General features: G+C 39.1%; 1 long non-coding RNA gene across 1 annotated transcript in view; it reads right to left on the bottom strand.

The window, feature by feature from the left end:
- Positions 1-5083: 5083 nt before the first annotated feature.
- The window catches only part of LOC116082052, a 10389-nt gene continuing 3730 nt past the window's right edge, over positions 5084-11742 (bottom strand). Inside the window, exons 2-3 of the long non-coding RNA XR_004115144.1 lie at positions 5888-6030; positions 5084-5352 (exon numbers count right to left, since the gene is read on the bottom strand). This is a non-coding gene — a long non-coding RNA (uncharacterized LOC116082052). The remainder of the gene's footprint in view (positions 5353-5887; positions 6031-11742) is intronic.

Here is an 11742-nt window from a genome sequence, read left to right as displayed (position 1 = left end):
GGCAGCCTTTCTTCCACCTTGCCCACAATCTCCTGTGGATCCCACAGATCTCCCCTTCTGTGTAACCGACCTCTTTCCACTTGGTTGCTTTATCCCAGCCTCCAATTCTAGCAGGTACTTACTACTAACCCACAGACCACTTGAAACTGCCCGCAGCTTCATAAACGGGCTTCTCCTCAGTTAGGAGGGAATAAAGGACCTGAAAGAGAGGGTTTGAAATGCAAGAGAAAACTCGAAGCCAAGTTGTGTCCCAATCAAGGCTCCACTTTACTAAGAACAAACAAGGGTTTTTATAATCACAGGGGAAACTGAAAACAAGTGTCTGGATTAACTACAAAGAAAGTTCAGGTGCCAAAGTCTCCAGGTTCAGAAGATCTTCAGTGGGCTGGCATACTCAGGCAGTGGGTGTGCTCAGGCGATGGGTGTATTCAGGTGGTAGGCGTGGTCAGGCAGCTTCTTCAAAGACAAACAGTCAACAGAGAGCATCTGTCTTAGCTCTCAGGTGTTAGCCCTCAAACAGAGGCTGTCAGGAGTCCGATGGATGACTGAAGTGAAGAGGGGATGTAACAACCACTCATGCCAGGAAAGTAGTAGATTACCTGTTCATCTTTCTCTTACCTCTGTTCCTCTAGATTGATTCCCCAGTCTCATTCCCAGTGCTATAGCAGCCCCTCTGGGGTGATCTTTCTTAACTGCCCCTTCCCATTCCAAGTAGACAAAATAAGCAGACTCTGGATGAACACTCTGCTCTCATCATTCCTGTGAACTCTGTCAGACCCCTAATCTATCCCCATTCCTAAGTGTTAGCTCTCAATACCCAGAAACATATTTAAACTAGAATGTCTAGCGGCCACAACTATCAGATTCCAAACAAATTTCCTACCAGGCATCACACAGCCATCACACTCTGAAATTCAGAAAGGAAACAGAAACCACGGAACAAAATACCCACCAACAAAGATAAATCCAGGAATCACCACCTAGGCATATAACCATCCCAAACCCAGATGCCTAGACTAGAGCATAACACAGTCAACTGTCAGGGCACTATGTCTGCACTGCAGCCCAGCTATCCCACCATAGCAGGTCCTAAATGTTCCAACCTAGCTGAAGCACAAGATAAAGACTTTAAAACTGTTTGGATGAAGGTGATAGAGGTCCTTAAAGAGGAAATGAATACATCCCATAAAGAAATCCAGAAAAGCACAGAAACAGTGGAAAAATGAATAAAAAGAGTTCAAGATCTGAAACTAGAAATAGACATAATTAAACACACACAGAGAGAGAGAGAGAGAGGAGAGAGAGAGAGAGAGAGAGAGAGAGAGAGAGAGAGAGAGAGAGAGAGAGAAGTCTGGAAATAAAAAAATCAAGAATTCAGGAGGCAGGTTCACCAGCAGAAGACAAGAGATGGAAGAAAGAATCTCAGGTGTTGATGATATGATAAAAGAAATGGAGACATCAATCAAAAACTATGTTAAATCTAAAAAACTCTTGAGGCAAAACATCCAAATCCCAGGCACTATGAAAATACCAAACAAAAGAATAATGGGGATAGAGGAAGGAGAAGAATCTCAGCTCAAAGATACAGAAAATATTTTCATCAAAATCAAAGAAGAAAAATTTCCTAACCTAAAGAAGGAGAGGCCTATAAAGATACAAGAAGCATGCAGGAACACCAAATAGATTGGACCAGAAAAGAAAATCACCCCAGCACATAATAATCAAAACACTAAATATGCAGAACAAAGAAAGATATGAAAAGCTGCAAGAGAAGAAGACCAAGTAATATATTAAGGCAGATATATAAGAATTATAGGGGCTGCAGCAGTCTACCTTGGGCATGAACTCAGCGGCCAGTCCCACAGCCCCCAGAGGAGTGTCCACTCCCAGATGCTCTAGCTTGCCCAGGATCTTAGAATCAGGGATGAGGAGAACGCAACATCTGTTCCAATTGGGACCAGCAGGATCCAGGGACACAGGAACCCCACCCGACCAGTGGCTCGGGTTCCTTCCAGTCTGTGCCTGTCTACCTTGGATGCGAACTTGGTGGCCAGACCCACAGCCCCCAGAACTTGGTCACTCCAGGATCTCAGGGTCACAGAGGCAGCTTGAAACCCAGGAACTGTGACACACCCAGAATCTCGGGATCACAGGATCACAGAATCACAGGATCACCGAGACAGCTTGACTCTCAGGAATTCTGACTCACCCAGGATTACAGGAAGGACAGGCTGCAGTCAGATATAGTGAGGGCAGGGAACAGTAGAGATAATCAGTTGGCCAGAGGCAAGCATAAGAACATAAGCAACAGAAACCAAGGTTACTTGGCATCATCAGAACCAAATTCTCCCACCATAGCACATCCTGGATACACCATCACACCGGAAAAGCAAGATTCTGATCTAAAGTCACTTCTCATGATGATGATGGAGGGCTTTAAGAGGACATAAATAACTCCCTTAAAGAAATACAAGAGAACACAGGTTAACGGCTATAATACACAAAAATCCCTTAAAGAATTACAGGAAAGCACAACCAAACAGGTGAAGGAATTGAACAAAACCATCCAAGATCTAAAAATGGAAATAGAAACAATAAAGAAATCAAAAAGGGAGACAACCCTGGAGTTAGAAATCCTAGGAAAGAAATCAGGAGTCATAGATGCAAGAATCACCATCAGAATACAAGAGATAGAAGAGAGAATTTCAGGTACAGAAGATACTATAGAAAACATTGACACAACAGTCAAAGAAAACTCAAAATGCAAAAAGTTTCTAACCCAAAACATCCAGGAAATCCAGGACACAATGAGAAGACCAAACCTAAGGATAATAGGTATAGAAGAGAGTGAAGATTTCCAACTTAAAGGGCCAGTAAATATCTTCAACAAAATTATAGAAGAAAACTTCTCTAACATAAAGAAAGAGATGCCCATGAACACACAAGAAGTCTACAGAACTCCAAATAGACTGGATCAGAAAAGAAATTCCTCCCATCACATAATAGTCAACACACCAAATGCACAAAACAAAGAAAGAATATTAAAAGCAGTGAGGGAAAAAGGTCAAGTAACATATAAAGGCAGACCTATCAGAATTACACTAGACTTTTCACCAAAGACTATGAAAGCTAGAAGATCCTGGGCAGATGTTATACAGACCCTACAAGAACACAAATGCCAGCCCAGGCTACTGTACCCAGCAAAATTCTGAATTACCATAGATGGAGAAATCAAGGTATTCAAGGACAAAACCAAATTTACACAATATATTTCCACAAATCCAGCCCTACAAAGGATAATAAATGGAAAATTCCAACAGAAGGAGGGAAACTACACCCTAGAAAAAGCAAGAAAGTAATCTTTCAACAAAACTAAAAGAAGATAGCCACATGAACTGAATTCCATCTCTAACAACAAAAATAACAGGCATCAGCAATTAGTTTTCCTTAATATTTTTTAATATCAATGGACTCAATTTCCCCATTAAAAAGACATAGACTAACAGATTGGTTACCATTCTCTACTTCCTGAATAGGTAACTTAGACCCAGAAAGAGAAATATGGTATATATTTGATTATATTAGATATTGGCCATTAAATAAATGATAACCAAGCTAGTCTACAGACCCAGGAAGGTTAGGTATAGAGGAAGAGATGTATGGGGACATATAGATCTCCATTGGAGTGGGAAATAGAATAGATTTTACAGGTGGGCTGGAGTCTGATATGAATGGGAACAGAAGAATTACATGACAGGGGAGGAAGATAAGGATGAGGGAGGTAATTAGGGGAGAGATAGCTGGGACTGAGGGACATTAGAAGAATGATATGGAAACCTAGCGTGGTGAATACTTCCTAAAATATACAAAGTAATCCAAATGAGGTCTCCTAATAATGGGGGAGATGGAGTCCCAACTGATCTTCTCTTGTCACCAAACAAGGCTTCCAATATTGGGATGGGGTTACATTCAGTTGAGTTCTTGGACAATGGTATCCAGTGAAAATCTCCCAAAAACAAAGTTGTTGCTAAGATCATGGGTTGCTCTCAGAAAACTGACTGGGTTCCCATTGCTGAAGAAAACACCCAAAAAACTCATTGAACATGGAGAAATGGAGCCTACATATAGCTTTCATCCCTGTATTCTAGTTTCTTTGATATCGAGCAATATTCTACAAGCTACCAGAGGAGAAATGTAAATATAATCCATCCAACAAAACCCTTGACCTACAATCTATCCTCCATGCAAGATGTGGCACAGAACTTCTGGGAGTAGCCAACTGATATTGATTTAAGGCCAACTCCAAAGACAGAAACCATGCCGAACACTGCTTAGGGTAACAAGAACCAGAGACTAGATAGTGCAGAGACCCAAGGTAAAACCAAATACTAGTGATTTAAAAGAAGATGTATCAATAAAATGACTCCCAGTGATACTATGCTACACTTATAAATTAGTGCCTTATTTAGTCATCACATGGGAATAGATGAAGAGACCCACAGCCAGACATTACAAATACACACACTCACATGCGTGTGCACATGTGTGTGTGCACGTGCATGTGTGCGCATGCACGCGCGCGCACACACACACACACACACACAAAGAGAGAAAGAGAGAGAGAGAGAGAAAGAGACACAGAGAGAGAGTCTTTGGAACAGAAAGCTCTGAATGGGATGTCTCTATCAAATCCCTCCTATCAGAGCTCAGGGATTCTTGTGGAAGAGGAGGCAGAAACAGTATATGTAAGTCAGAGTCAGAGTGGGTGGAGGAAGCCAGGAAAATAAGGCCTTGTGAATCGACTAAGCAAAGCACGTATGAACAAGTCGCAGAGACTGAAGCAGCAAGCGTACGTCCTTCCTCTTGAATAGGTCTACACCAGGTCCTCTGTGTATATTTTATAGCTTTCAGCTTAGTATCTTTATGGGACTCCTAGGTCTGTGAGTGGTTCTCTGATTCCTGTGCCTGCTTTGAGGGATAATTTCTACTCTCCACTTGCCTTGTTCACCCTTGACATGATGGGTATTTGCTTTATCTTATTATATTTTATCAAAAAAATAGAAAAAAGCGTACCAAACATTAGAAAACACTCGTGAACACAACTGAGTTGTATTTAATTAATACATTTGAAATTTCAAGAGAGATTAATTCCACCAGAATAATCAAATGACCAGCTTACAGGTTCAGCCTACTTGCAAGCTTCCTTTTTGGAGTCCCATTCATAGGGTTTTTCGGAAGTGTAGAGCAGGGCGTTTGTCCATCATGGTGAGAAGAGACTTGAGATCAATTATAAGGAGCAAGGTGTGATGTAGTTCGGGGTTTCAGGACTCTTGCACTTCTGTTGCTTTGTGCCTGTGGCAGCAAGATACATCATAGTGAATGCACACATTTTGTGGCCACAAAAGCAAAGAGAAAAGGTAGAGGGCCCAGATTCTCAAAACCCTGATGTGAAAACACACCAACAAGGACCTACCTCCTTTGAGTAAACTCTACCTCCTGAAAGTTCTGCGGCCTCTCAATAGCACAGAAGATTCACCATCATTTAACTAATCAGCCTTTGGAGAACACTTACAATATGAATAATAGTATATAATAATAATATGTAAGTTTCTTTTTTAAAAGATTTATTTATTTTATGTATATGGATGTTTTGTCTGCATGTACTAGTTGGGGTTAGAGTTAGGGTTATCTGTATACCAGAAGACCAGAAGAGGTCATCTGATCTCATGAGACTATAGTTATAGATGACTGTGAGTCACCATGTTGTTACTGAGAATTGAACTCAGGACCTCTGAAAGAGCAATTCGTGCTTTTAACTGATGAACCATTTCCCAAGCCCTATAAGTTTCTTAATATTTATCTTATTTGCAACAATTTTATTTAGTACCTTTGGGGGCAGACAAGACCATCCAAACACTGGGTGACTTTCCACAAGAATCCTGTGGCAGGATGCTGATTTCCTTCCTCACTCTCTACCATCCGTTCCTGATGGTGACCACCAACTTCAGCTCCATGGCAGGGTTTCCTGCTCTTTATAACAAAGGTTTCCTTTAAACAGTAATCTGTCTGTGTTCATTTTAAACATTATCCAGAATCACAATATTATGGACATTCCCCCATTTTCTCAATGTTTTTCACTGAAGCAGATGATTCATAAACATAATTTTGCAATCAAATCTGAAAAGAATTTCTTCATGGGAATAATAAGTGAATTTAAAAGCCACAATGAAACTGAAATAAGAAAGACAGTTTCATTAATTTCAGTTCATTCAATATAGGGTTGGACAAAAAGCAGGTTTGAGAATTCCTTTAGTGGTAGAGTCAGAGAAAAGTTAGGAGAGATAGATTTGCTGCCGACTAACTAGGGAGGAAAAAACTACATCTATTTAGACACAGGTGCCAATTCTAGGCTGTAATCATGAGAAATCTGATTAATAAATGCTCAGAAGATTCACCATCATTCAACTAATCAGCCTTTGGAGAACACTTACAATATGAATAATAGTATATAATAATAATATGTAAGTTTCTTTTTTAAAAGATTTATTTATTTTATGTATATGGATGTTTTGTCTGCATGTACTAGTTGGGGTTCTATTACTGTGCCACTAATCACCTCAAAATAGACTGCTTTCCTATGAAAGTGCAAATCAAAATCATAGAGAGAGATAAGACATTAGATGGCTACTATAAAACAAAGTAATCAGAATACTTCAGAAATAACATGTATTGGTAGGGATATGCAAAAAATGGAATACCCACTTATTCATTGTCATAGAACTATAAAACGGTGCTATTAATATGGCACTTTATTAAAAATAGGATTACTCCTCACCTAACCATTCCATCTGGGCATACACTCCAAAAAGTTTAGGGTAGAGTCTTTAGTAAATATTTGTGCACTGATATGTTTATCAGTATTGTTCATAATAGCCCAAACATAAGAGCAAACAAATATCCATCAATGGATTAATGGATATATATATATATATACATATATATACATATATGTATAATATGTATGTATATATTATAAAATATATACATATTTTATACATATATATGTATAAAATCCAGAATCACATATATTTATGTGATCACATAAGCATATATGTGGTGTGATGTGTGTGTTATTTTGAGTTTAAAAAGAAGAGAATTATGAAACATGATAAAAATGATTGAACCTTCTATTAGACATTATGCTAAGTAAAATAAGGTGTAAAAAGGCTGAAAGTCAAAGCATGTATGATTTTACTTTCACAAGGTACCTAGTGGAGTTGAATCCATGGATGTAGAAATCAGAGGTTACAAGTCACTGAGGAGAAGTGTGGAGTGCTGATTGGCAGGCTTGGAGCTTGGTATTGGCTTAGGTTCTGGAATTAGATAGTGGTGATAGTTGTCCAGCAGTGTGAATATACTAAAAACGAGAATATACTAAAGAACGGTTAAAGTGGTCCTGTGCAAAGACATGTTAAACCTCTATCATAAACAGGGATTTAGTGATGTTGCTTCTGTTCCCCGAGTGTCCCTTGGAACAGTGGAAAAAAAATCAGGTGCTAGGACAGCCATGGTCCTGTCCAGTATCTGCCTTGTCCTGGCAAGGCAAACAGTGTTCCCACTGTGGCTTCTGTGTTCCCTTCTAGGCATCTCAGCTCCCCGCAAGGGCTCATATTTTATCCTTCCATGGAGAGGAGGTCAGGATCAACTCCTGAATTTGAACCTAAGAGTAGCCCTAGATCAATCATGTCTGATGGTAGAAGCCAGCTGGCTCTCAGATGTTAAGATGAGCCTGTTGCCTAGACATACCAGTTTCTGCAGATTCATGCCTGGTGTTCATTAGAGCATGGTATGTGTATTCTAAGAATGAACTAGAACAAGATGGGAGACATGCTATTTCCAGCACATGGCATGCCACCCTCATGCTCTCAACTTTAAAGCAGTTAGGCAGCATGTGATATATGTCATGGTGGCCTTTGACTATAATTTATTCCTCTATTGTCCTTAAGTTCTTCTCATAAAGTGTTGGAAGAAGGCAGAATAAAGAATTTTCCTACATCACAAATCAAACAAATCCTTTCAAAAGAAAGCAATCCAGGCTTTGCTGCCTTCTTAAAAATTAGAGCGTCAAACATAAGCCCAAGGGTCTGGCAAATGTGCATTTGAGATCCTCTGAGAAAATGTCTAGAGGATTTATTCTGAAGGTGCACTTGACTGTCTTCAGCCAGACCACAAAGTCAAGTTGTTACTAAATGCTCCAACACTGCAGTGGGTGTGAACGTTAGCCTTTGATGTCTTTATGAAAGGCACAAAGCAATGACACTAAGCCAAGTGTCCAGGTCAGGAAAGACTTGGAACTGAGTGGCTTCAAGGACAGTTTCCTAGTTAAGCAAAGAGCTAGTATTCATTAAAAGATACAAAACCACAAGGACACTGATAACTGTGAAAAATGTTTCTATTTCTTAAGTGCTCTTTTAAAACATTATATTATTTCCTGATATCACCCTAGGAATGTGATTTGTTATTGAGGCAGAATAGACAGTCCCCCTTCCATTGACCCCTCCCACAGATTCGTGTGACTGTTCTCTGTACATGTCTCAGGAGCACATTGTTTCGTTTAATTATGTGTAAGTGGCTCCTTTTCTCTGCACAGGCTCATAACTTGTTTTAGCTACATTGTATAATGTGCAACTACCCGTTTCAGTATTTGACATGCTGTTTAGAATTACATGGCATGGACTTTAAGCCTTTTGCTAGTTAGCATTGATTATGACTGCCTCTGGTTAGGCCTTTATGCAAACCACAGCGTAAGACTATCTCTAGACATCTACAAGGAGCACTGCTGGGATGAGGCCATGTATATTTTTAAATTTAAGTAATGATACCAAACTGTCTTCCAAAAACCGTGGCCAATTTACACCTCCATCTTGCAGTAAAGATATATATCGACTTTCTGTTCTCCTGCTTAGAGTCTTAGCTCTTTTTTTTTTTTTCTCATCACTCTTCTGGAAGTAGTAAAGCATCTTAGCTGCGTGTGCACTTGTTATTTGTTTCTGCTTCCAAATGAATGACTTTTCCCTGTTCTTGTTCATGTGTTAGCTGGAAAGTTACACTCTCAAACTTCCTAACCTGTTTTCTTTTAAGATGAATCTTGGTTACCTATACATTCTTATCTAGAGAAATGACTAAGTTTCTGGAAGGGAGATGCCATGTCTAAACCTTTGTTTGTATTCCTTTGGACTATACACTGTTAGCATAAACTTCTTTTCTTCAAAAAACTCATAAAAATAAAGCTATCATTCTAGTTGAGAAACCAAAGTGGGGATATCATGCAATGAAGTTTCTCCCTGCAAAAGCACCTGTAGAAAAAAAAAAAAAACAATGCACAGAATAGGATGATGCCGAGAGATCTCTTTAAAGGAACATACTCCCCCACTGAATCAGATGTTTGAATGCTTGGTCTGCAGTTGCTGGTGCTGCTTGGGTAAGTTTAGGAGGTGTGGCTTTGTCAGAGGAAGCATGTCACTAGAGGCAGCCTTGGAAGTTTCAGAAGTCACACAGCGTTCCCAGTTTGCTTGCTCCATTTCATGCTTCTGCTTCAAGATGTGAGCTCTCCACTCTCAGATTTCAGCTCCAGCCATTGAGTCTGTTTCCTTTTGCCATGCTGACCCATCATTATGAACTGCTCCCCAGGAACTATAAGCCCAAATAAACTCCTTTGTTTCAATTAGGTGTCTTGGTCACATACAATGAAAAATTAATACAGAAGTATTTGTCTAATACTTATCTTGAACTTCGTTAGTAAGGAAATGATATCAACATGTTCTTTATCTTGGACACAGGGTACTAGGTGATTTTGAAAACGCTCATACTGTACATTTCAGTAGTTTCCAATTTTTAATTAAAAAACATCAAATTGATTTTATAACTAGGAAAATTGCATTAAAACCACACCCAAGTAAATTTAAGGGGAGAGGCCAAAAGGAAACAATTTACAAATTAAAATAGAATTAAGTAATATATTAATGTGAAAATTTTGGCTTTTTGTGACACAAAAAGCTGGTGAAACTTTTAACTTTTAGTAATGTAAGGAGATTATTCTGTATGTTCTCATCATGACATACACTTCAATGTTTACCAGGAAGACACATAAGATTTGCCTTGAAATTATGTGGTCACATTGAGTAAGAGCCATGGAAGGTCCAGACAACGGTATGAAAACTCAGGATGTCTCACGGATACACAGACAAGATAAGCAGCCTTCAGGCCCACCTGGCTAACCTCTTTCCCTGTCAGAAAAGGAGTGCAAGAATGCAGAAGAGAAATCTTTTAGTACAAAGTGAATGTCCCCACCCATCAAGTGACCAGTGAGTGAGTGCAGGCATTCCCAGAGTGATATAGAGCTAAGGTGGGGGGGATTCATCCCCCTTCTGTCCCAAGGGCTTTGAATGTGTCATAGTATCAGATCATGACACAGATGTCCAATGCTGCAAAGCATATCTATGAGGGTGCCATTATAATGAAGCAGCACACAGAAGCTATTGTTTCTAACTGGACCCAGACTCTTAGAAGGTCTTGTTTCTTGTTGTCTAGTTACTTGGAGTCTGCGGTAATGTAGCTATCAGCTGCACCAGCCTTTCTCGTGCTGCAATTGTTCTTCCCCTGTACTTTATGTCTTGCTCTTTGCTTCTACCCTAGACATGTCATCCTTAGTTTTAAGAGCTGTAGTTCCCTTCAAGTGGAGTTCAATGTCTGGGTATGGTACACAACCCCCTACACAAGGTATCCTCATACAGGAAAATCAAATTTCTAAAGGACTGTCTCACACTTAGGTGGTTAGCAGTTACTTCGTGGTGAGGAAGCCCATTGTGAGCCATCGTGGCTGGTTATGTATGACTTAACCCCCTTTTTTTTTTCCAGTTTTTTTTTCTTTTATTTCATTATCAGAAAAATTACATGATTTCAGTTTATCTGAATTTGTTAACATTTAAAAACATATTTTAATTAAATAGAATTGAATCACATTCTTGTTCCCCTTTTGTACCACCGCTCCTCCCATAGACCCCCCTTCAATACCTATATTTTTTGTCGTATTCCTTAAAATATTATAAAAATAAAAATAAGTATTATAAAAGTTGTTTGATATAAAACAACAATCGATTCAACAGTCTTATGTAGATGCTTGTCTACAGCAATAGTGAAAATACATTTTTCTCAATATAAATTTTAAATAACTCCAAACATATTAGCTGTATACTTAAAAATAATACATCACTACTAGTATTTTCTTAAATGAACATGAGGATACAAAGTCTTTTTGTTGGTTTTGTATTTAGTAGAGTTTAAAATCTTGGCTCTTACTGTGGTACAAGCCCAAAATAAGAACAATTTTTAGACATTGGGTTTCATTGTAATAAGGCTGTACTTCACTGACCCTCACATCATCGAAGGATTTTAACTCCATTGTAGCTAAGCTGAGAGTTGATAGTTGTGCTGCACCAAGAAATGAATTGTAGGCTCGATTTTTGGATACAGACTTCCTGCTATGGTCAAAGCTATTTGACTTGAGTGAGTGACTTCATTCTCAGCCCACAGAGAACAGGTTACATTCATTTAAGAAATGGTGTAGGTATTAAGATGGTCTGCCCAGAAAGTCATTCACCAACTGTTTTAATGTACAATGGTTCTGCTTGGAGGGTGGCACAGACATTAAGTGAGGGTAAGAATTTGATTCATTAGCTGTGA

Source organism: Mastomys coucha, unplaced genomic scaffold, assembly GCF_008632895.1.
Source record: "Mastomys coucha isolate ucsf_1 unplaced genomic scaffold, UCSF_Mcou_1 pScaffold7, whole genome shotgun sequence".
Lineage (NCBI taxonomy): Eukaryota > Metazoa > Chordata > Mammalia > Rodentia > Muridae > Mastomys > Mastomys coucha.
The sequence above is the reverse complement of the archived record's forward strand: the minus strand, read 5'-3'. Positions and strand labels throughout refer to the sequence as shown.